General features: G+C 49.9%; 1 pseudogene; it reads left to right on the forward strand.

Annotated features, from left to right (window-relative positions):
• The first annotated feature begins 9,051 nt into the window (after nucleotides 1–9,051).
• On the forward strand, nucleotides 9,052–9,682 carry LOC149523934 (zinc finger protein 18-like; annotated as a pseudogene).
• The last annotated feature ends 10,545 nt before the right edge of the window (nucleotides 9,683–20,227 follow it).

Raw genomic sequence — 20,227 nt, forward strand, 5'->3', positions numbered from 1 at the left:
GAGCGGCCTGCCTTATTCCTCACCCCGTGGTGGGACTCCTTCCCACCACAAGCCACCACAAAGGAGGCTGGGGTCATGGACACACACAGCAGTACCGCACATAACACAGGCTTCCAGACAAGCACAGCGAGGCAGAGAACATCGAGCCCCTGCATGGGATCCTGCCAGGGAGGAAGGAAGGGGAGGGGACCCCAGTAGCACTCTTGCCAGCAAGCGGCATCTTCTGCTCACACACACCACCCCAACACCTTCCCACCGCCCCAACAGGCAGGGATAGGAATCTTCTCCCTGTGGGAGGCTGCCGCTGCTAGACACAGTGTGTGCACAGGACAGAAGGAAGCCGAGCCACTCCGTCCCCTCATCCTTCCCACAGGCTCTTGGGCTAGCCAGCCCCTTCTCATAGAATCATAGAATACTAGGACTGGAAGGGACCTCGAGAGGTCATCAAGTCCAGTCCCCTGCCCTCATGGCAGGGCCCAGTACTGTCTAGACCATCCCTGATAGACATTTATCTAACCTACTCTTAAATATCTCCAGAGGTGGAGATTCCACCAACCTCCCTGAGCAATTTATTCCAGTGTTTAACCACCCTGACAGTTAGAAACTTTTTCCTAATGTCCAACCTAAATCTCCCTTGCTGCAGTTTAAGCCTCTTCTCATACCTGCTTGTCCCCAGGACATGGGGGTAACAAGGTTCCCCTGGAACACCTGTGCTGCTGCAGGAACGTGCCCACTATCTAGGCCACAGGCTTGAAGCACATCACCATCATCTGGACCAAGACATATCGCCTCACACATTAGGGCTGGCCTTCATTCTCGATGTCTTCTGGGATGACTGGCCTTCTCTCCCTTCTCCACAGCTGGGCGAGCTCTGAGTGGGGCATGAGCCACACCTCCTGTGCCAGGCACCCCACCCCAGGAAGACCTTGAGCAGGAACACATTGCCTGCCTCCATGCCCTGCAGTGGAGTGGCAGAACCAGAGGTCGGACACCGACCTGGAGCTGCATCCCACCAAAGGGCAGGAGCTGTTTGTACATACCCACAGCATGTGCGTGGCATATATCACCACTGTTGACCACCTGGTCACTGCCTTTCACCAGTCCAGCAGCTGCCCCTCTGCACCCACTCCTTCCCAAGTCCCCCCGCCCTGACACCTGCTCCCACTCCTGTCCATACTCCTCTGGCTTCTCCCCCTGCCTTCCCCTGTGGCCACTGAGGGACCCACACAAGGGGCAGTGGGTCCACCTAAGGCAGGATCCAATCTCAGCCCCATCCCTGAGCCCCTCCTCCTCCTCTTCTCCCCTTTCCATTTCCCTCCTCCCCCCTCCTAGGTTCTTTCCCCAGTCCCTCCCCAGTTATATTTACTCCAAATAAAAATAACAGTTTCTTGTTCCAAATTAAAAAATCTGGTTTATTTGGTCTGTATGGAACGGGAGGAGGGAGGAAAGTGGGAAGGAAGTGGTGGGGGAGGAAAGGCACACGGGGCAATGCAGAGGCCCCTTGTGGGGAGGCCCAGGAGAGAGCATCATAGCTGGCCTTGTGAAACTCTCCCTCAAGGCCTCCTGGATGCACACAACCCCTGTTGGGCCTGCCAAATGGCAGCCGTGCATGGCTGCTCAAAGACCCTCCTTGTCCCTTGCTCTCACACAGGTTGTGCAGGACACAGCAGGCTGCCACCACTTCAGGGATGTTCCATTCACTAATGGCGGGTGAGGAGGCACCATAACGTCCCTTTGAGGCAGCCATAATGCGGGCCCTGCTCAGCCTGGCATTGAAGTGTTTCTTGGTGGGGTCCAGATATCCCATTTAGGTTCAGTGACCATACGTCCTTTTTTTTCCAGGACAGTCCCAGATTTAAGGATTCTGTCCCAGTGTCCCGATAAAGGTGGCAAATGTCCCGGAAAACCCATTGGGATCCAGCTACAAATGGCACCACCATCCCATCCCGCCCCCCCCCCCCCCCCCCGGAACACTCTCACAGACACCAAGTGCTAGCGCGGTGCAGGAGCAATGCCCCGCCTCCACCTAGCACGTAAGCGGCTCCCTTGCTGCTTTGCGTGGACAGCTAGGGCTGCTGCCAGTGGTGCAAAGTGTCTGGAGCACCAAGCTCCCCTGCAGCACATGCCACCATCCAGCATGCCTCAACCCCCCGCTCCGTCGTGGCCCTTCCCTCCTGCTGCAGGACTGCCAGCCTGGCCACGCTGCCTTCTCCATCCACATGCGGCCACCACTGCTGCTGGAGGGGGAGGGAGACAAACCCAGCAAGCCGCTCCTGGGAGCTGCCATCAGAGTCCCGACAGAGACCACGCAGAGCATGCCTGGAGCACTGCAGAGCAGGGTATGTTTGGGTTCTGCCGCTGTGCTCTCTGCATGGCCCTGCCACTTCCCCACTGCCACTTCCCACTCTGCTGGGAGAGCGGCAGTGCACGGACCTGCTCACACAGCCATGCTCTGCAAGCCGGGTCTGGAGGGGTGGAGGCTCCCCCCATGCTTCTGCTAATGTAAGTCAAAGCTGGTGTGGGGACTGCACTAAAATTAGCACCACAGGCGGCCCAGCTCCAGGCTCAGCAAGCAATCCTGCCCTGGAAGCAACTGGGGCCAGGGCTGTGGGGACTTCTGGGGCCTGACCACACACTCCAGCCCTGCAAACTGGATGGCAGAAGGTGGGGGAGAGGCAGGGGGAGAACTAGGGGAAAGAGGGGTGGGAGAGGAAGGGGCTTGTGCTGAGGGGAGGGGGGCAGGTCAGGAGAAGAAAGGGGAAGGCACCAAGGGGTGGAGGAGAGATAAATGCCAAGCGGCAAAGTGGAGACAATGAGGAAAAGGGCAGGAGGAAGGAGGGGAAGTGTCAGTAGGAGCAGGGAGGGGACATGGTGATGCTGAGAGAGGAGAGGGGCATTGGGGGCAAGAGGGAGAAGGATAGGTGCTAGGAGAAAGGTTGAAAGGAGGAATGGGCATGAGGAAGGAATCATAGAATAATAGGACTGGAAGGGACCTCGAGAGGTCATCGAGTCCAGTCCCCCGCCCTCAAGGCAGAACCAAGCTCTGTCTACACCATCCCTGACAGATGTCTATCTAACCTGTTCTTAAATATCTCCAGAGAGGGAGATTCCACCACCTCCCTTGGCAATTTATTCCAATATTTGACCACCCTGACAGTTAGGAATTTTTTCCTAATGTCCAATCTAAACCTCCCCTGCTGCACTTTAAGCCCATTACTCCTTGTCCTGTCCTCAGAAACCAAGAGGAACAAATTTCCTCCTTCTTCCTTGTGACACCCTTTTAGATATTTGAAAACCGCTATCATGTCCCCCCTTAATCTCCTTTTTTCCAAGGAAGGGATGGAGCAAGGCATGTGTGAGGGCACAGAGTGGATGAGGGGAATTGGGACAGAGAGTGGTGAAGAGATGGTCATCAGGGAAAAAGAAGGCAAGGGGAGCATGGGCAGTGAGGGAAGGAGGAGGCCCAAGGAGGGTGCAGGGGTAAGGGAAGATGCAGGTGCCAGGGGATTCTGGAGGTGAAGCAGAAGGGCAGACACCTGCAGGGGAGGGACCAGCACCAGAGGAGAGAGACAGGGCAGGTGTGTAGAGGGAGGTGTTAGGAGAGGGGATGAGGAGGGGTAGCTCACCTGATCAGAGTGGGGCTACTGGAGGAGTGGGCACAGGGGGGAGAGAAGGGCTGGTGGAAGGGGGCAGGTTGCAGGAGGGCTGAGGGCAGTGAGAAGGGTAGGAGTCAGGACAGCAGAGGTGGGTGAGGAGGTGGGGGGGGCAGCAGGCACCGGGGGAGCTGATGGAGCAAGGGGAGGAGCCAGGGCAGCAGAGGGGAAAGGTAGAGGTTTATAAGATATTTATTAATAACTTGGGTGCCACAGTGGCACATCCAAACAAGCCACATGAACTCAGTACAGGTGCACAACACAAAATTCATTCCGCTCATGGGAGGAAACTCTTAGAGGGAACACTTCCCCCAGCCTTTCCCTCCTCCCCTCCCCTCCAGAGTGAATGTGACACAAATGGAGTTAATGCAATTGCAGGATAATTGCATGAGGGGGGGTTCGATGGGGGCCAAAGTCATCCCTATTGGTAGGAGGATGGTGGGAAAAGTTCTTAGAGGGGGTCACATGACACCTTTTACTTCTGGTCATGTGTCCATCTTGACCCTGAGAGTGTTAATTCTAAAGGCGTGGCTAATGGGGGTCAAGGGTGTGGCTAACTGAGGTTAGTGTGTGTAGCTAATCTGTCCCTAATTTTGTTTCAGAAAATAGGGTCACCATACGTATAGAGCTTCATTAGCCAGGAGAGCAAGAGGTAGGCTGCATCGCCCATGATGCACATGGGCATGTCCACATCCCTGACCCCGATGTGAGGTTGGAGGAAAATGTGCCTGCATGCATCTTCTGGAAGAGGCTGGAGATCCTGAAGATATGGATGTTGTGCACCTTCCCTGCTCACCTGACAAGAATGTCAGTGAACCAGCCTCAGTAGTCTATAAGGGCCTATAGCAATTGTAAAGTACCCCTTTGGGTTGGTGTAATCAGAGGCCCTGTGGTTGGGGGCCCAGATGGGGATGTGGGTACTATCAATCCCGCCCCTCTCTTCCTTTCCCCCTCCTGGCCCCTGCAGTTGGGGGAAGCCCATGGCAGCAAAGCTGATGATGATGGGGTTAACATCACCCAGGATGACAACCCTGCTAAGCAGGATGGCGTTGATGGCTCTCACCATGTTAGAAGGATATAAACAGAGAATCACAGGGTTGTCAGAGCCCTTGGGAGGTCCTTGAGCCCAAGCCCCTTCCCACAGAAGGAGCAATCCCCAAGTACCCCATCTCCAGCAGGACTTTGTGAAGGCGGGACTGCAAAACCTCCAGGGAGGGAAATTCCACTACCCTCTTCCCTAGGGAACTCCATTCCAGTAGTTCACCACCTTCCTAGGACAATACAAAGAGTCATACCTGCATGAGCACGGCCCTGAGGGTCAATCTCCACACACCAAACTGGTTCCCAGTGGAGCAGTAGCTGTCCAGCATAGTGAGCTTCCAAATAGTGATGGTGACTCACTTCTGGAGGGGGATGGTGGGTCTCAGATGGGTGTCCCGTTGCCAGAGGGCAGAGGCAAGCCATTCACACAGCTCCACATACAGAAGTTCTGGAGCCACTGCTGGTCAACTCAGCATCCCATGACAATCTGGTCTCACCAGTCAGAACTGGTGTCCTGTTGCCAGAAATGGCGGTGCACGGTGTGTGGGGGAGAGTAGGAGGGGCTGTGCTGCAGGAGCAGAATGTGGAGTAGGGTAAGGAGGTGCTCCACAGTAAGTTGTGGGTCCTAGTCCTGCAGAGCTTTGTGGGCAGCTTACAATAACTGCACCTGGAGGTCTAAGAGCCGGTGAGTGCTTTGCAGCAGATCCAGCTCCATGGCAGAAGTGCTGTGGTGTCTGCAAGGGCAATCAGAGCAAGCAGTGAGAAGAATTTGCTGTTCCTCGAGGAGGTAGGCAATGGAGAGGAGACTGAGACATGGCTGTAGAGGGGAGCCCCTTTAAGCACGAGCCTCAGATAGCCTCAGGCAGCATCTTCAGGGAGTGAATGCTGTCCTCATGCCCTGGCCAGAGTGCTTCCGGGTGGGGTGGGGTTAAATGCGATTCAGCCTCCAATAGTGTGGACGTGCTATTTCAACACAGATCTGTGCTACTTCAATGGGCATTTGTAGTGTGGATGCGCGATTTTGAAATAGCTGTTTGGGGAGTTATTATTCAGAAATAGCTTATTTCAAAAGAAGCATGTATTGTAGACATACCCTGAGAGTGAACAGAGCTATGAATGGAGGCAGAAATATTATTTCTGGAAATATAAATATGTTGGTGTAAAATCTCCATTCCTGCCTGGCAAAGCGAAACAAGTAAAATGCACAATTAAATAAATGCCAGTTTGGGATAACGTTATGAATTCTAGGATGATTGTTTATAACAACCCATATTAGCTATAAAGCCTAGAAAGAGGCGGAGGATCTCTACGAGGCGTGGAAGAAAAGACCCAGTGGGGCAAATGGACACAATGAAGAGCTGTTACATTTTGGGCCTTTATAGAGGAAGTATTTCAATAGATTTAATTTCTTTTCAAGAGGATTTCAAGACCCAGCATTGTGTCGCTTTTTATAAAGGGTTACCTTATCATAAGCATAAAGCTTCTTTTTTTAATATATCTTTTGAGCTTTTTCAAAGTGACCAATTTCCTTTGGAAAGACTTCCATTACGGCACATGCCATGCCCTGTGAGAAAGGGTTTAATCCAAGCTGCTGCTACCGCTGCCACCTAGGATGGCAAGAAAGAGCAATGCAAATATTCATGATATTCTGAAAGGGGAACTACAATGGAGAGAATGGCTTCCTGGTTGCATAGTAACCATCCAAACCAAACTGCATGTGCACGCACACACAAAGCCTCCTTATAATTTTTGATGTCATATTTCAAAGATTGATTAGGCAGTGTTTCATAGCTGCCTGAACGGCATTATTAATTGTCATTTTTATCAGTTCCTTTAAGGTAGGTTAGGTTCGGGTTTATATTAACCCGAGATCTTTTTCATACTATTCTACACGGGCTCGTCTACACTGGCCCCTTTTCCGGAAGGGGCATGTAAATTTCATGAGTCGTAGTAGGGAAATGCGTGGGGGATTTAAATATCCCCCGCGGCATTTAAATAAAAATGTCCGCCGCTTTTTTCCGGCTTTTAAAAAAGCCGGAAAAGAGCGTCTACACTGGCCCCGATCCTCCGGAAAAAGCGCCCTTTTCCGGAGGCTCTTATTCCTCTTATTCAAAGTAGGAATAAGACCCTCCAGAAAAGGGCGCTTTTTCCGGAGGATCGGGGCCAGTGTAGACGCTCTTTTCCGGCTTTTTTAAAAGCTGGAAAAAAGCGGCGGACATTTTTATTTAAATGCCGCGGGGGATATTTAAATCCCCTGCGCATTTCCCTACTACGATAGGTGAAATTTACATGCCCCTTCCGGAAAAGGGGCCAGTGTAGACGTAGCCCACATGAATGGCGCTCTGTTTAACATTAAAGGGATATTTTGCCCTTCTTTGACTTTGCTCCGGCCCTCAATGCATCATTTATGAGAATGTTCTCCATTAAAAAGTCAGCATTTCCAGTGGAAATCACATCATTCATGCAGAGCCAAGTTGTACCCCTACGTGAAGGATGAAGGAAACCTTAAGAGGTTCCCTCACAGAGCACCTTCTTCTTCCTCTTCTGGGATTGGCCCCTGTAGAAGAAAACACGACATGGGCCACCAATGTCTCTGCAATGTCCCTGTGCCTTCACAACATGTTGCTTTTGACGCCATTAATCCTTGGACATCCTTGACTGCAGCTGCTCAAGCCCACCATTCAAAAGAGGGATCTCCACCACAGAGGGACTTTTGAATGTATTATATTTTGAGGAAAATTCCCCCATTGCAAGGGCAGAGGGGAGCCATGCACATCACCAAGGCTCCATCTCTGACCCATCCCTCCTCTCTTGAGCTACCTGCTGCAATTTCCTATCCCATGGGGTCTAGTTGAAGGAGTGTGTGGTGTAGTGGGGGGGGGCTGTCTGCTCTGTATCCCATGGTCCCCCTGTGTTGTGATGTGTGATTCCCACTGACTCACCCACATGTTATGATGCAGTGTCAGTACCTTGCTGGTTGCTATGCTTGGGCTGTGGAGAACCCCCACTGGCGATTGTCTGTAAGAACGGTCCAGCAAAAGGGGCCTCAGGACAGTGGCCAAACCGGTTCTACTTGTTAAGGGAAGAGATGGGACAAAGGAAGTGTGTACTGGGGGAAGGGTCAGTCTTGGGCTGGAATCATGGAGGAACCAGTCTAAGGAGAGGGCTGGAATCTAGGGGCCCAGGGACCCCATCTCAAGGGGTCTGAGGTATCCTGGCCCAGAATCCTGTAAACATATCATATCTATGCTGTGCTGTATCCTGGAGAAGCAATAAACCCCCTCTATTCTACCAGCTGGTGGAGTCTGTTCATGCTGCTACGGGGGTGCAGGATTGGGGGAACCCCGACTGCACCATCACAGTGGTGTCGGGGTGGGATGCACTGCACTCCATGGATGGAGCTTCCAACAGCGAGTAACAAGGCGCAATAGAAGGAAGGGGCTTAGAGCCAGGCATGCTGGAGACAGAGGGTATGTCTACACTACCCTCCTAGTTCGAACTAGGAGGGTAATGTAGGCATACCGCACTTGCAAATGAAGCCCGGGATTTGAATTTCCCGGGCTTCATTTGCATAAGCGGGGAGCCGCCATTTTTAAAACCCAGCTGGTTCGAACCCCATGCAGCGCGGCTACACGGGGCACGAACTAGGTAGTTCGAACTAGGCTTCCTAGTTCGAACTACCGTTACTCCTCATTTCACGAGGAGTAACGGTAGTTCGAACTAGGAAGCCTAGTTCTAACTACCTAGTTCGTGCCCCGTGTAGCCGCGCTGCATGGGGTTCAAACCAGTGGGGTTTTAAAAATGGCGGCTCCCCGCTTATGCAAATGAAGCCCGGGAAATTCAAATCCCAGGCTTCATTTGCAAGTGCGGTATGCCTACATTACCCCGCTAGTTCGAACTAGCGAGGTAGTGTAGACATACCCAGAGTGAAGCAGTTCCTGAGAATCATGGGGCCCTGCAGCACTAGACCAGTGAGTCTACACCATGGGAACCGGCGGGGAGATGGCCTACACCCAACTCCTGAAGGCAGAGATGGTGGGGCTGTGCAGAGAGAGGGGCTTGCCTGTGGGGCAAGCAACCAAGGCCGAGTTGATTGCCCGGCTGGAAAAGAATGACCCATCCAGGGGCCTGGATTTTGTCCCAGCGGGGAGCAGCCAGACACCCCTGGGAAGTGTTTCAGGCTCTCAGACCAGACGGAGGGCTGGAGCCCACCAGAGAGATGTGGCGTCCACCAGGCAAAGCCCTGCCAGCCGCGGTTCATCCAGGGCGGGATCCAGCCCAGCAGAGCTACGGTGGCTGTAGATCAAACTGGGACTAAAAGAACTAGAGGACCGCTCAGCGACAGCATGAGCTGGCCATGGCGGAGCGGAGAAGCCAAGGGGCCCTGGCTGCAGTGAGTAAGGATGACACCAGGGGGCCCGGGGCGGCCAGATGCTTGGAGAAGCTCATGTTGGCCCAGTGTAAAAATGTGGGGGACATGGATGGGTTCCTCAGCTCCTTTGAGCGGGCCTGTGAACTGCACCAGCTCCCCCCAGCTGACCAGCTGCAAGAGCTCACCCCCTTGCTGAAGCAGGAGGCCACAGGAGTGCTCAACCAGCTGGAGGATCTGCAGCCAGGTGATTACGAACGGGTCAAAGAGGCCCTGCTACACAAGTTCTGGCTAACCCCGGAAACATATAGGAAGAAGTTCCGGGGGGATGCAGAAGGAGCCATGGGAGACCTATGTAGATATGGCCTCCCTCCTGGCACAGTACTGCCGCAAGTGGGTGTGCGGGCCCAGAGCCCAGGCCACAGAGGACCTGCTTAAGCTGATGATGTTGGAACAGTTCTATGAAGTGTGCCCACCTAGCCTGAGGCTATGGCTCAAGGACTGAAGGCCAGGGAACCCCCAGGAGGCCAGGAAGCTGGTGGATGGGTTCACATCATCCAGTCCAGGTGTGAACGGGAATCGCAGCGGGAGAGGGAATCGCACAGAGACCGGTTCTTAGCTGAGCAATAGAGAGAGTCACCTACGAGGCGAGCCCAAGAGACAAGGACCATCTGTCTGCACCCCAGATAATCAGCCAGGGTCCGGGTAGAGCCGGCCCAAAAGGGCCCGCAGGTCCTAACTTGCCATCGCTGCGGGCAAAAAGGCCACAAGAGGACTCAGTGCACCAGGCACAGGGACAGGTCCCAGGACCTGAGACTTTCTAGGGTTAACTGGCTGGTGCTGGGGGAAGGGCAGGCTGACCCAGAGGCAGGGGCCAGCAGACAAACCTCAGCTCAGGGGGAGGGAAAGGACGCTCAGTGCACCTCCCCTGGGAGATCTGACCCTCTGGAGGCAGATTTCTCAGAGTACTGGGTGGGGGCAGGGCGGCCCCTGAGGAGCAAGTGCCTCGTGCCCCTGGAGGTGAACGACAGGAAGCTGACAGGTTTCTGGTACACGGGGGTGGAGGTGTTGCTGGCCTGGCCCGTGGTAGTGGCCCTAGACCGTATGGTGCCTGACACTCAGCTGACCCTGAGGGGCATAGACGGGACCCTGTTTAAGGTGCCCGTAGCCCGGGTGCATCTGAAATGGGAGGCCAATGAGGGCCCCAAGGAAGTGGGGGTGCACCGGCACTTGCCCATGGTGGTGATCATGGGGGGTTACCTAGAGGAGTGGCCACACGGACCCCACAAGGCCCTGATCACCACCCGTAGCCAGAGCCAGCAAGGGGCTGGCGACCCTGACCCAGGGGAGGGGTCCCTGCATGCGGCTCAGGGTCCCATTCCAGCAGACACGGGGTCCAGCCAGGCTGGGACGCCGGACCTAGGCAGGGAACAGGTCCCAATCTGCTGAATTCCAGGCAGAGGTTCAGGCAGACCCCTCCTTGCAGAGTCTGAGGGACCAGGCCGGCCTCAGCACAGCTCAGCCCCTGGGGAGAGGCGTCCAGGAGAGATTCCTGTGGGAGCGGGGATTCCTGTACTGGGAGTGGCTTCCCCTAGGAAAGGTGACAACATGGGGGGTCCAGCGGCAGCTGGTAGTCCCCCAAAAGTATCACCGCAAGTTGCTGTATCTGGCCCATGACGTCCCATTGGTGGGCCACCAGGATATCCGGTGCACCCAGCTGAGGCTGCTCCAACACTTCTACTGGCCAGGGATATTTGCAGCCATGCAGCAATATTGCTAGTCCTGCGCCTCCTGCCTGAGGGTGGGGAAGGCCCAAGATGAGAGGAAAGCTGCTTGCAGGTCCCTACCCCATATAGAGGAACAGTTCCAGAAGACAGCAGTAGAGATAGTGGGGCCTGTCGGCCAGGTGTCCCAGATGGGGAACAAATACATCCTGGTAGACGTGGATAATTACTTATGAAAGTAATTAAGACGTGGCTTTTTCGGCAAACCGTCCCCGTCATCTAAAAGCCACTCTTCCTCAAAAAAGGAGGTTTACGAGGCTTTTTGACAAAGGGCGGGGGGGTCGCAGACAAAGCCTCGTTTTAATTACTTTCACTTTCAAAAGCTCCTCTTTTGAAAGTGCAATTGGAAGAAGGTATGCAAATTCCTAGGGAATTTGCATATCTTCTTTCAACTGTTCCCTGTAGTCTAGATGATCCCCTGGAGAATAATTTATCTACAACTACTCAAGAGAGCAGTGAGGAGTCCTGTGGCACCTTATAGACTAACTGAAGTGTTGGAACATAAGCTTTTATGGGCAAAGACCCACTTCATTAGATGCATGTAGTGGAAATTTCCAAAGGCAGGTATAAATATGCAGTGTAGATGTGGTCGCTTCATCTCAAAAAAGATATATTGGCATTGGAAAAAGTTCAGAAATGCGTAACAAAAATGATTAGGGGTTTGGAACGGGTCCCATATGAAGAGAGATTAAAAAGAGTTGGACTTTTCAGTTTAGAAAAGAGGAGACTAAGGGGGGATATGATAAAGGTCTATAAAATCATGACTGATATGGAAAAAGTGAATAAGGAAAAGTTATTTACTTGTTCCTATAATATAAGAACTAGGGGCCACAAAATGAAATGAATAGGTAGTAGGTTTAAAACAAACAAAAGGAACGTTTTCTTTATGCAGACCACAGTCAACCTATGGAACTCCTTGCCAGAGGATGTTGTGAAGATCAGGACTTTAACAGGTTTCAAAAAAGAGCTAGATAAATTCATGGAGGTTAGGTCCATCAATGTCTATTAGCCAGGATGGGTAGAAATGGTGTCCCTGGCTTCTGTTTGTCAGAGTCTGGAAATGGTTGACAGGACAGGGATCACTTGATGATGATCTGTTCTGTTCACTCCCTCTGGGGCATCTGACATTGGCCACTGTCAGCAGACAGGATAATGGGGTAGATGGACCTTTGGTCTGACCCAGTATGGCCGTTCTTATGTTCTTATTTTTTTTAACCTGTAGAGTTTTGCTCCTAAATATTGCCTGAAAAATGATGCCCTTATTTTAGCAAGATTGATTGGTTCATAATACTGTGATGTCAGTTCCCTACATACTATTTGTTAGAGGCAAATTTGAGACAAGCATCAGCTCATAGGACTTAGTGCCAGCGTGCATGAGAAAACAGGGACATTCCACCCAGCATGTCTTGGCAAACCTGTACGTCTTGTGCCATTTGTAAAATTCTTCACTGTACCCATCTAAAATGGCAGCACAGACTTTCTGTTTTATGGCATTTCTCATTGTCCTAGCTTTTTTGGACAAATGGCCCTACCATATTATATTGCAAACCATAATACTAGAAGTCCCTGCATGTTCAATTTACTGTAGTTCTGCAGAGTTTAGCTAAGCTCTCCAGTGACTTCTTGTAATAGGAGCTAAGTGAAGCAATTTGCAAGGAAAGCAAAACGGATGATGAATTTGGGCTTTTTGCCAAGAGTATATAAAGTTAACATAAAAAAGCAGATTCTGTGTAGCTTACTTTCACAAGTGAAACTAAACCAACCAACCAAGAATAACCCCCTAAAAGTTACTGAAGGACAGTGTGCAATGTGTGTTTGCTGCAGTAAATCTGGATGAGTTGAATAAAATCATCCCACCAAGACATGAACCATCCACTTTAAGAGAGGCTTGCTTTCTGGTGTGACCCAAAGAAACAGAACAGGAATACCAAGAATATGATGGTGGAAAGTGGTGAACACACTAAAATTAGCCAGCATGCTTGCTTGTTCTGAAGTGATTTTAAGTTCTTGTATTCATTTTGTTGAGGAGCCAGCATGGTACCAGGTGTTACAAATTGTGCACAGGATAGAAGAGGACAGCTATTCTAAATCCAGCTCTCACTTCCTTTTTCTTTCTCCCCAACCCACCACCCCCCTTTCCACCATTTCCAGTTTGAGGACATCTACCAAAATCCAAAATGAGATCCTATGAAGAGAGGGGGAAACAAGCATCGGCTAAATCTCAGGACAGTTAAGTTTCCTTTGGGACATTTCTACTAGCCAGTGATCTGCAAATGGCATTTTAGGAGGTAACAAAAGGAAAGACTAACAGCCCAGGAACCTGTGATAGGGGCTGGCTGAAATGTGAGAGCACAGCTTTCAATAGTTCTTAGTGAGCTTGTACAGTCGGCTCCTTACCGTCCTGCTGCAAAATGAGAGCACCTGCCTGATTTTGGAGAGTCACCTTGGGTATGTCTACACAACAAAATTAGTTCAAACTAACTTTCATAGGCGCTACACTAGCGCTCCGTTAGTTCGAATTTAATTTGAACTAGCGGAACGCTTAGTTCGAACTAGGAAAACCTCATTTTACGAGGATTAAGCCTAGTTCGAACTAGCTAGTTCGAATTAAGGGGTGTGTAGCCCCTTAATTCGAACTAGTGGGAGGCTAGCCCTCCCCAGCTTTCCCTGGTGGCCACTCTGGCCAACACCAGGGAAACTCTTCTGCCCCCCTCCTGGCCCCGGACCCCTTAAAGGGGCACGGGCTGGCTACAGTGCCCGTGCCAGGTGCAAACCTGCCAGCACCCAGCCAGCAGACCCTGCACCTGGCACGGATTGAGCCACCCACCCGATGCCCCCCAGCCCTCCCCCTCTTCCCGGGACCAGGCTGGCGGCTCCCGGGAGCTTGCCCGGAACCGCAAGAGGCGGGCACCCGCCTGGGCTAGTGCAGACATCGTGGACCTCGTCCACGATCTCCGCACTAGGCACAGGAAAGTGGCCGGCTAGGGCAGGAGAGCTGCCAGCCTGGCCACCCAGGAGCAGGTATGCAAAAGAATCAAAGGGGTCCACTGAGACCCCCGACCCTGAGACCTGAGCTTACAATGGCCGTCCTGGGTCAGACCAAAGGTCCATCTAGCCCAGTAGCCTGTCTGCCGACAGCGGCCAACCCTAGGGACCCTGGAGGGGATGGACCGAAGACAGTGACCAAGCCATTTGTCTCGTGCCATCCCTCTCCAGCCTTCCACAAACCTTGGGCAGGGACACCACTCCTACCCCCTGGCTAATACCACTCCATGGACCCAGCCTCCATGACTTGATCTCATTTCCCTTTAAACTCTGTTCTAGTTCTAGCCTTCACAGCCTCCTGCAGCAAGGAGTTCCACAGGTTGACTCTTTGCTTTGTGAAGAACAACTTTCTGTTACTAGTTTGAAGCCTGCTACCCATTCCTTTCCTTTGGTGTCCTCTAGTCCTTCTTTATGGGATCTAATGAAGAACTTTTCTGTATGCACCCTCTCCACCCCACTCATGCTTTTAGAGACCTCTATCCTGTCCCCCCCTCCGTCTCCTCTTTTCTAAGCTGAAAAGTCCCAGTCTCTTTAGCCTCTCTTCATATGGGACCTGTTCCCAACCCCTGATCATTTTAGTTGCCCTCCCCTCTCCCAGCCTCTCTCTTCCCCTCTCCCACCTCCTTTTCCCAGTCTCCCCCAGTTTTGTTCAATAAAGACAGATTCCATTTTGGAAGACACGTTATCTTTATTTTGTACATCAAGAAGGGGGGCTAGGGAAGGGTAAGTGGAAGGAGATGAGGGAGGAATGGGGCACAAGCCCCTGATGGGGAGGACTGGGCTGGCTCTGCGGGCTTCTGGGGGTGGAAGCTCTCCTGCAGCCCCAATTGCCCCTTCTCCCCAGATGGCAGCCTGCGGCAAGTGCAGCCAGGCTGATGGCCGAGTGCTGTGATGTGCCCAGTGTGGGTACTCCGGGCAATCCAAGCCAGGACTGCTTTGCAAGTGGGGCACCCCTGAGAACTGTCTGTCCGGGGTGGGGGTCGGGACCCTTTAAGCACAGCCCTCGGCTAGCCTGAGACAGCATCTCCACGCTCTAAGTCCTCCTCTGATGCCCTGCCGGCACTGCTTCCGGCCATCCTTAAGCCTGGTCCACTTAATGTGGACATGCTAGTTCGAATTCGCAAAATGCTAATTTGAACTAGTTTTTTAGTCTGGATCCGTTAGTTCGAATTAGCTTAGTTCGAATTAACTAAGTTACTTCGAATTAACCTTGTAGTGTAGACATACCCCTTCTCCCTTTTAGATGTACGCTCACTGGCCATCCCAGGGTTTTTTCCCTCACCCCCCAGAATTGTTTTGCTTTGTGAAGACTATGTCATTCCTCCCTTCTTCCTTCCTGCAGTATTATATACCCTCCTCTCCTCCAACCACTTTATTCCTTTTTTTATTTGAACACCAGGAAAAGATGGAAAGGTGACACTTCTCATCGCCTGCTGTCCATTTTCCGTTGTGTTACTATTGAGTGCTGCTCAAAATTTGCACAATTGAAGTGAAATCCATGAACCAAAGGCAAAGGGGTTGTCAGAGGCTGGGAAATTAATTAATTGTCTTTTGAGCCCCTGGCAAGAAGAATATGAATAGTAGGTAAGAGTTCAACTGGGCTGCAAACGCAAAGCTGGATTATTTTCTCTACTGTGTCTTTGTTGCTCTCAACAGAGCTATTTATAGTGTGCACTGCAATTTCCTCACATAGTTTGGCTTTTGCAACAGAAAATGGGAAAAAAATATTTGTCAACATGGTTTAGCATGGACTTCAATTTAGCATGTACCTCGTATTCGAAAAGTTTTTCATAGGAGAGGAATGAAGCAAAACCAGGCACTTAGGAGGTGTGCCAGATGGAAAGATTTTGCTGTTTATGGATAACGTGTATAAAGATCGACTTTCACTGTGCATTGCGATCCTGCTGTCTCCACCTACTCGTCCCACCCTCTCGTGGTCCAAGTGAGACAGAGACTGTAGACACGCAGCACAACACATGTAGGCTGCTGTTTCACTCTAGGACAGAGCTACCCACACTATAGGCTGTGCTTCATTGTCCAGACAGCTCTTCCAGTGAGTCTGTAGAGAACAGAAGGGTCATATGCTCTTTGTTTGTCTCCTTGCTTCCACATGTCCAGCTGAATTTTTAAAAATTAAATGATGTATGAGTATCACTATCCACGCTGGTAATTGTTGTAGTTGTCACAGTGGTGAGTGTGAATGGGAGGGGGAAGGGGTCCACATGACTAGAAATAAGGGGAAAGAAGGTCCAAAAGACAATCTCTCCACTAATTTGTGATCTACCCCCACACGGAGGTTTGAGAACCCTAGCAGTAAGGACCTGATTAAGTCAACAATATCTTTCTATTAACTCAAATAGGAATTGGATCAGGTCCTACGTGATGTGGAACAATTCAATTAGGGTGTAAAAGAATTCTTTAGAGCTATGTGTAATAATTGTACAATCAGTTCCAAGGTCACTAAAGTACCCATTGCAACTGACAATAGTTCCAAGTTTACAGTAGAAACCAACAAAATCAAATGTACATTTCTTCCAAGGAATGTAAATTTACTGCATGGGTGTGAATTAGTGGGTGGCCCAGATACTTTAAAGGCTGCTTTCTGGTATTTTTTCATCCTTGAGCAAAATTTTCAGTTAGTGTGAGATTTATAAATGTAAGGATGAGGTCGCAGCCTTCCTTACTGCAAGGGAGGACTATGAAGAAAGAAAGAAAATAATCATCTCAGAGTCAAACAGGATGTGGTAAAAGTTAGAAAAAAAGAAGAGGCGTGATATAGATGGAAAAGGGTGGGAAATAAGACAGAAGAGAAGGACTACACTAGGAAAAGAAGAAGCATTAGTCAAAATGAAACTTCAAGAATAGGAAACCATTAAAAAACAAGTACTTAGTAGTTAAGTAATTCAGAACTCATACAAAAGAAAATTAAAGATGAAGATTTCAAGACTACAGCAAAGCTCCCAATAACAAGGATTTCACAAATCTGATTTACCTGTGACTACTGAAAGAAACACAAGCATTCTTCATTGTCCACCTAGTTGGGGAATTTGGATGGTGTTGGGTGAGATTTTCAAAAGTACTAATAGGAATTAGGCATTTAATTACCATTGACTTTCCCTTGGATTTGGGTAGTTAACTATCCTTTAGGTTAGGGGTGGGCAATAATGTTTGATGGGGGAGGACCACTTCAAGATTTTGGTAAGAGGTCAAGGGCCACAATTTTCTAGGGAAGTTGTGAGAGGTCTGGGATGGAGGATGGGTGCAGAAGGGAACTTGGGGTAGGGGTCAGGGGTCCAAGAAGGAGTTTGGATGAAGGAGGGGATATGAACTTGGGCAGGGGCTTAGGGTGCAGAGTCCAGGAGGGGGTATAGATTCAGGAGAAGATTTTGGTTTGGGGGAGGGGCGTAGAAGGGGGTGCAAGATTGGGGGGAGGAGTTGTGACCAGGGCAAGGGGAGGGAGAGTGCAGAGGGTTTGGGTGGTGATCTGTGGCAGGAGGTGGTGGTGACCAGGGGCATGAAAATGGGTTGTGAGGGGGATGTGTTTCTGGCCAGCATCCCAATGGGAACTTTGGGCAGGTTCCCTGCCTGCCAGCAGCCCCAAATCTGTCATGTGGCTCCAGCTCCATGTGGCTCTCTGTGCTACGGGGGAAGAGGGAGGAGTGAGGCTTCAGCACGCTGCCTGCCCCCAGCACAATCTCTCAGCACCCATTGACTGAAAACCAGCCAATAGGAGATGAGAAATTGTGCTGGGAGTGGGCGCAGCATACAAAGCCTCTTCCCTCCCTAGCGCATGGCTCAGAGCCACATGAAGCACCCAGCTGCTTTGAGCGGTGTGGAGCTGCTCTGTGCCCGAGGGTCCCACTGGGGCAGGGTATGGGCCAGATTAAAAGGCTTGGCAGGCCAGATCTTGCCTGCCTCTACTTTAGATCTTTAAAAATCTCCCTGTCGTCTTGTATTTTCCCGTATAAGCTCAAATAACACAGAGACAAAATGACAGTATATATGATTATATCATGGACCATATTAAATCAATGGGTCATATGCCATTTTTTTTGGATTGGCAGAAGATAATAAAAATAGCTAAACTACTGAAATTATCTATTAATAAATATGAAGTCTGCACATAACATTTTCAATAGGCCTGCAATCCACCTAAAACAGCAAGCATAATTTTTAGATCCAGTTTTTGCATTCATAAAAGCTCAGATTTGTTTAGACAAACTGCATTTCTGCGTGCAAATCAAACAGTCAGAAAAACTACATACATAAGCCCAGTTGCACATACAATTTATAGGATTTACACCTGAAAAATGTTGAAGGTAACACAGTATATAGAAACACTATTTACTCAGCACTGCTTGGGTTCTTAATTTAAATAAGTTTTTTTTTCCTTCGTTTAAATCGTTGTTCTGGAGTGGTGGGGCTGGAGATGTGAGGTTCAGTATGCAGGCTACCCTGAGGAAAGAGGACAACCCCATCTCTTTCTCATAACAGCAGCTTAGATCCAGGTGACAAGCACCTGTCCATAGCTGCTGCAGTGGGCACAGAGGGGGTAGGGTATGTCTCCTGGCTGGGGAAGAGACAGACATGCAAACAGACAAACTTTTTGCATAAATAGTAGATACCTGTCCCTTTCTGCACCCCGCCCCCTGCTGGCCCAACGAGGCTATAGCTGTTCCCATGCCCATCTCTGACCCCTTGCTGCCCCTCTGTGGTCATTCTGCAGTATAGCTGTCCCTCTTATCAGACCCTTCCCCTTTCCATTTTATGAGAAACAATCAAATTCCAGGCACATCGCATTGTTCCGGCACAATCAAACCCTGACCTTGCTTTAAGTTATATAAGTTTAAGTTATGATAAGTTATGACCAAATTTGGTGGTCTTAGCTCCTATATTTAGGAGGATTTCTAGAACAAATGGACTCACAGATAGATGGATGGACACACAAAGTTTCTAAAATATAGAGTAGATGATTAGTGGGCAATTCTAGAAGTATTTTTTGGAATTTACCATGTGTTATGTATGTATATCTAAGAATTTTACAGAGGTGTATTTAAGAAATTGTATGTTCTTATCTTCTCTTAGCTGTTCACTTCTGAACATGAAAACCCTAAGGCTACGTCTACACTGGCAGCGTCTTGTGGAAGAACAGCCATTCTTCCACAAAAACTTGCCGGCTGTCTACTCTGCATGAGTGTTCTTCCAGAAGTAAATTTACAGTATAGCGTTGTAAAACAGGGCTTCTTCTGGAAGAGTTATTCCTCTCCCCACAAGAAATAAGCCCTCTTGTGCAAGAGCTCTTCTACAAGAGGGCAGTATAGACTGGCAACATGAATTTCTTGTTCAAGAAGCCTCTATGGTTAAAATGTCCATCAGAGCTTTCTTGCTGAAGAGAGTGTCTACACTGCCATGGATGCTCTTGCACAAAAGCACATCTCCTGGGCAAAAGCACATGGCACTGTAGACGTTCTCTTGTGGAAGAGTTTTTGCACAAGAATTCTTCTGCAAAAGAGTTCTTGCGCAAGAAGCTGCCAGTGTAGACATAGCCTAAGGGTAAAATTCTGACCCCCGCTGATATCAATGGAGAAAACTCTCATTGACTTCAATGGGCCAGGATTTCAGCCTTCAGGCTGTTAATGACTAACATGCAGGCATAACACAGGGTTTTTTCTATTAATGTTAGTTAACTGATTTTATTATGAGAGAAAATTAAATTCATGCTTTTTTTAAGCATATCATGGTTGACAATGTCTGTTTTAAGCTGTGCAAAAGGTCCCCCTCATATTAACTGCTAATAGAAGAATTTTGCAGCATCTCTTCTTGATATAATGTATCTTAAGCCATTTGAAGTCACTCTGGTTTTGTTAGAACAATATCCACGGTGGCCTCGTTGTGGTATAACGAGGTATGCAGGTGTGCACAGCACTTTTCTTGGCTTAGTCCTTTTTAGACAACAAAACAAAAGTGCACACGCACACACATAAATTCATCCCAGCTGTCCTCTTTGACATGCTGCTGATTTTAGCACTTCATCATTGTATCAAGGCTGGTGCTTTGAAGAAAAGCCTGAACAAAGTATGCCTCTTGGTAGCCATGGTAGCTGAGGTTTTTTTTTTAAATAAGCTTTTTCAAAGTCATATAAAAAGGTGATTTTTAAAAGATGCATGCGCTCAGGGAAACAGCCACAGCAGACAGGCAGTGTGTCAGTGACCGTCAGCCCAAGCACGCATTAGCAGAAGTGTTGCCTGCAACCCTATTACATATGCATTCTTGGATCATATAAAAGTGTGGCCTGGACCTAGGTACCCCCTTGTGGGAGCCCTGTAAGCAACACA

The sequence above is a fragment of the Pelodiscus sinensis genome, chromosome 9 (assembly GCF_052426305.1).
Source record: "Pelodiscus sinensis isolate ZL-2025 chromosome 9, ASM5242630v1, whole genome shotgun sequence".
Classification (NCBI taxonomy): domain Eukaryota; kingdom Metazoa; phylum Chordata; order Testudines; family Trionychidae; genus Pelodiscus; species Pelodiscus sinensis.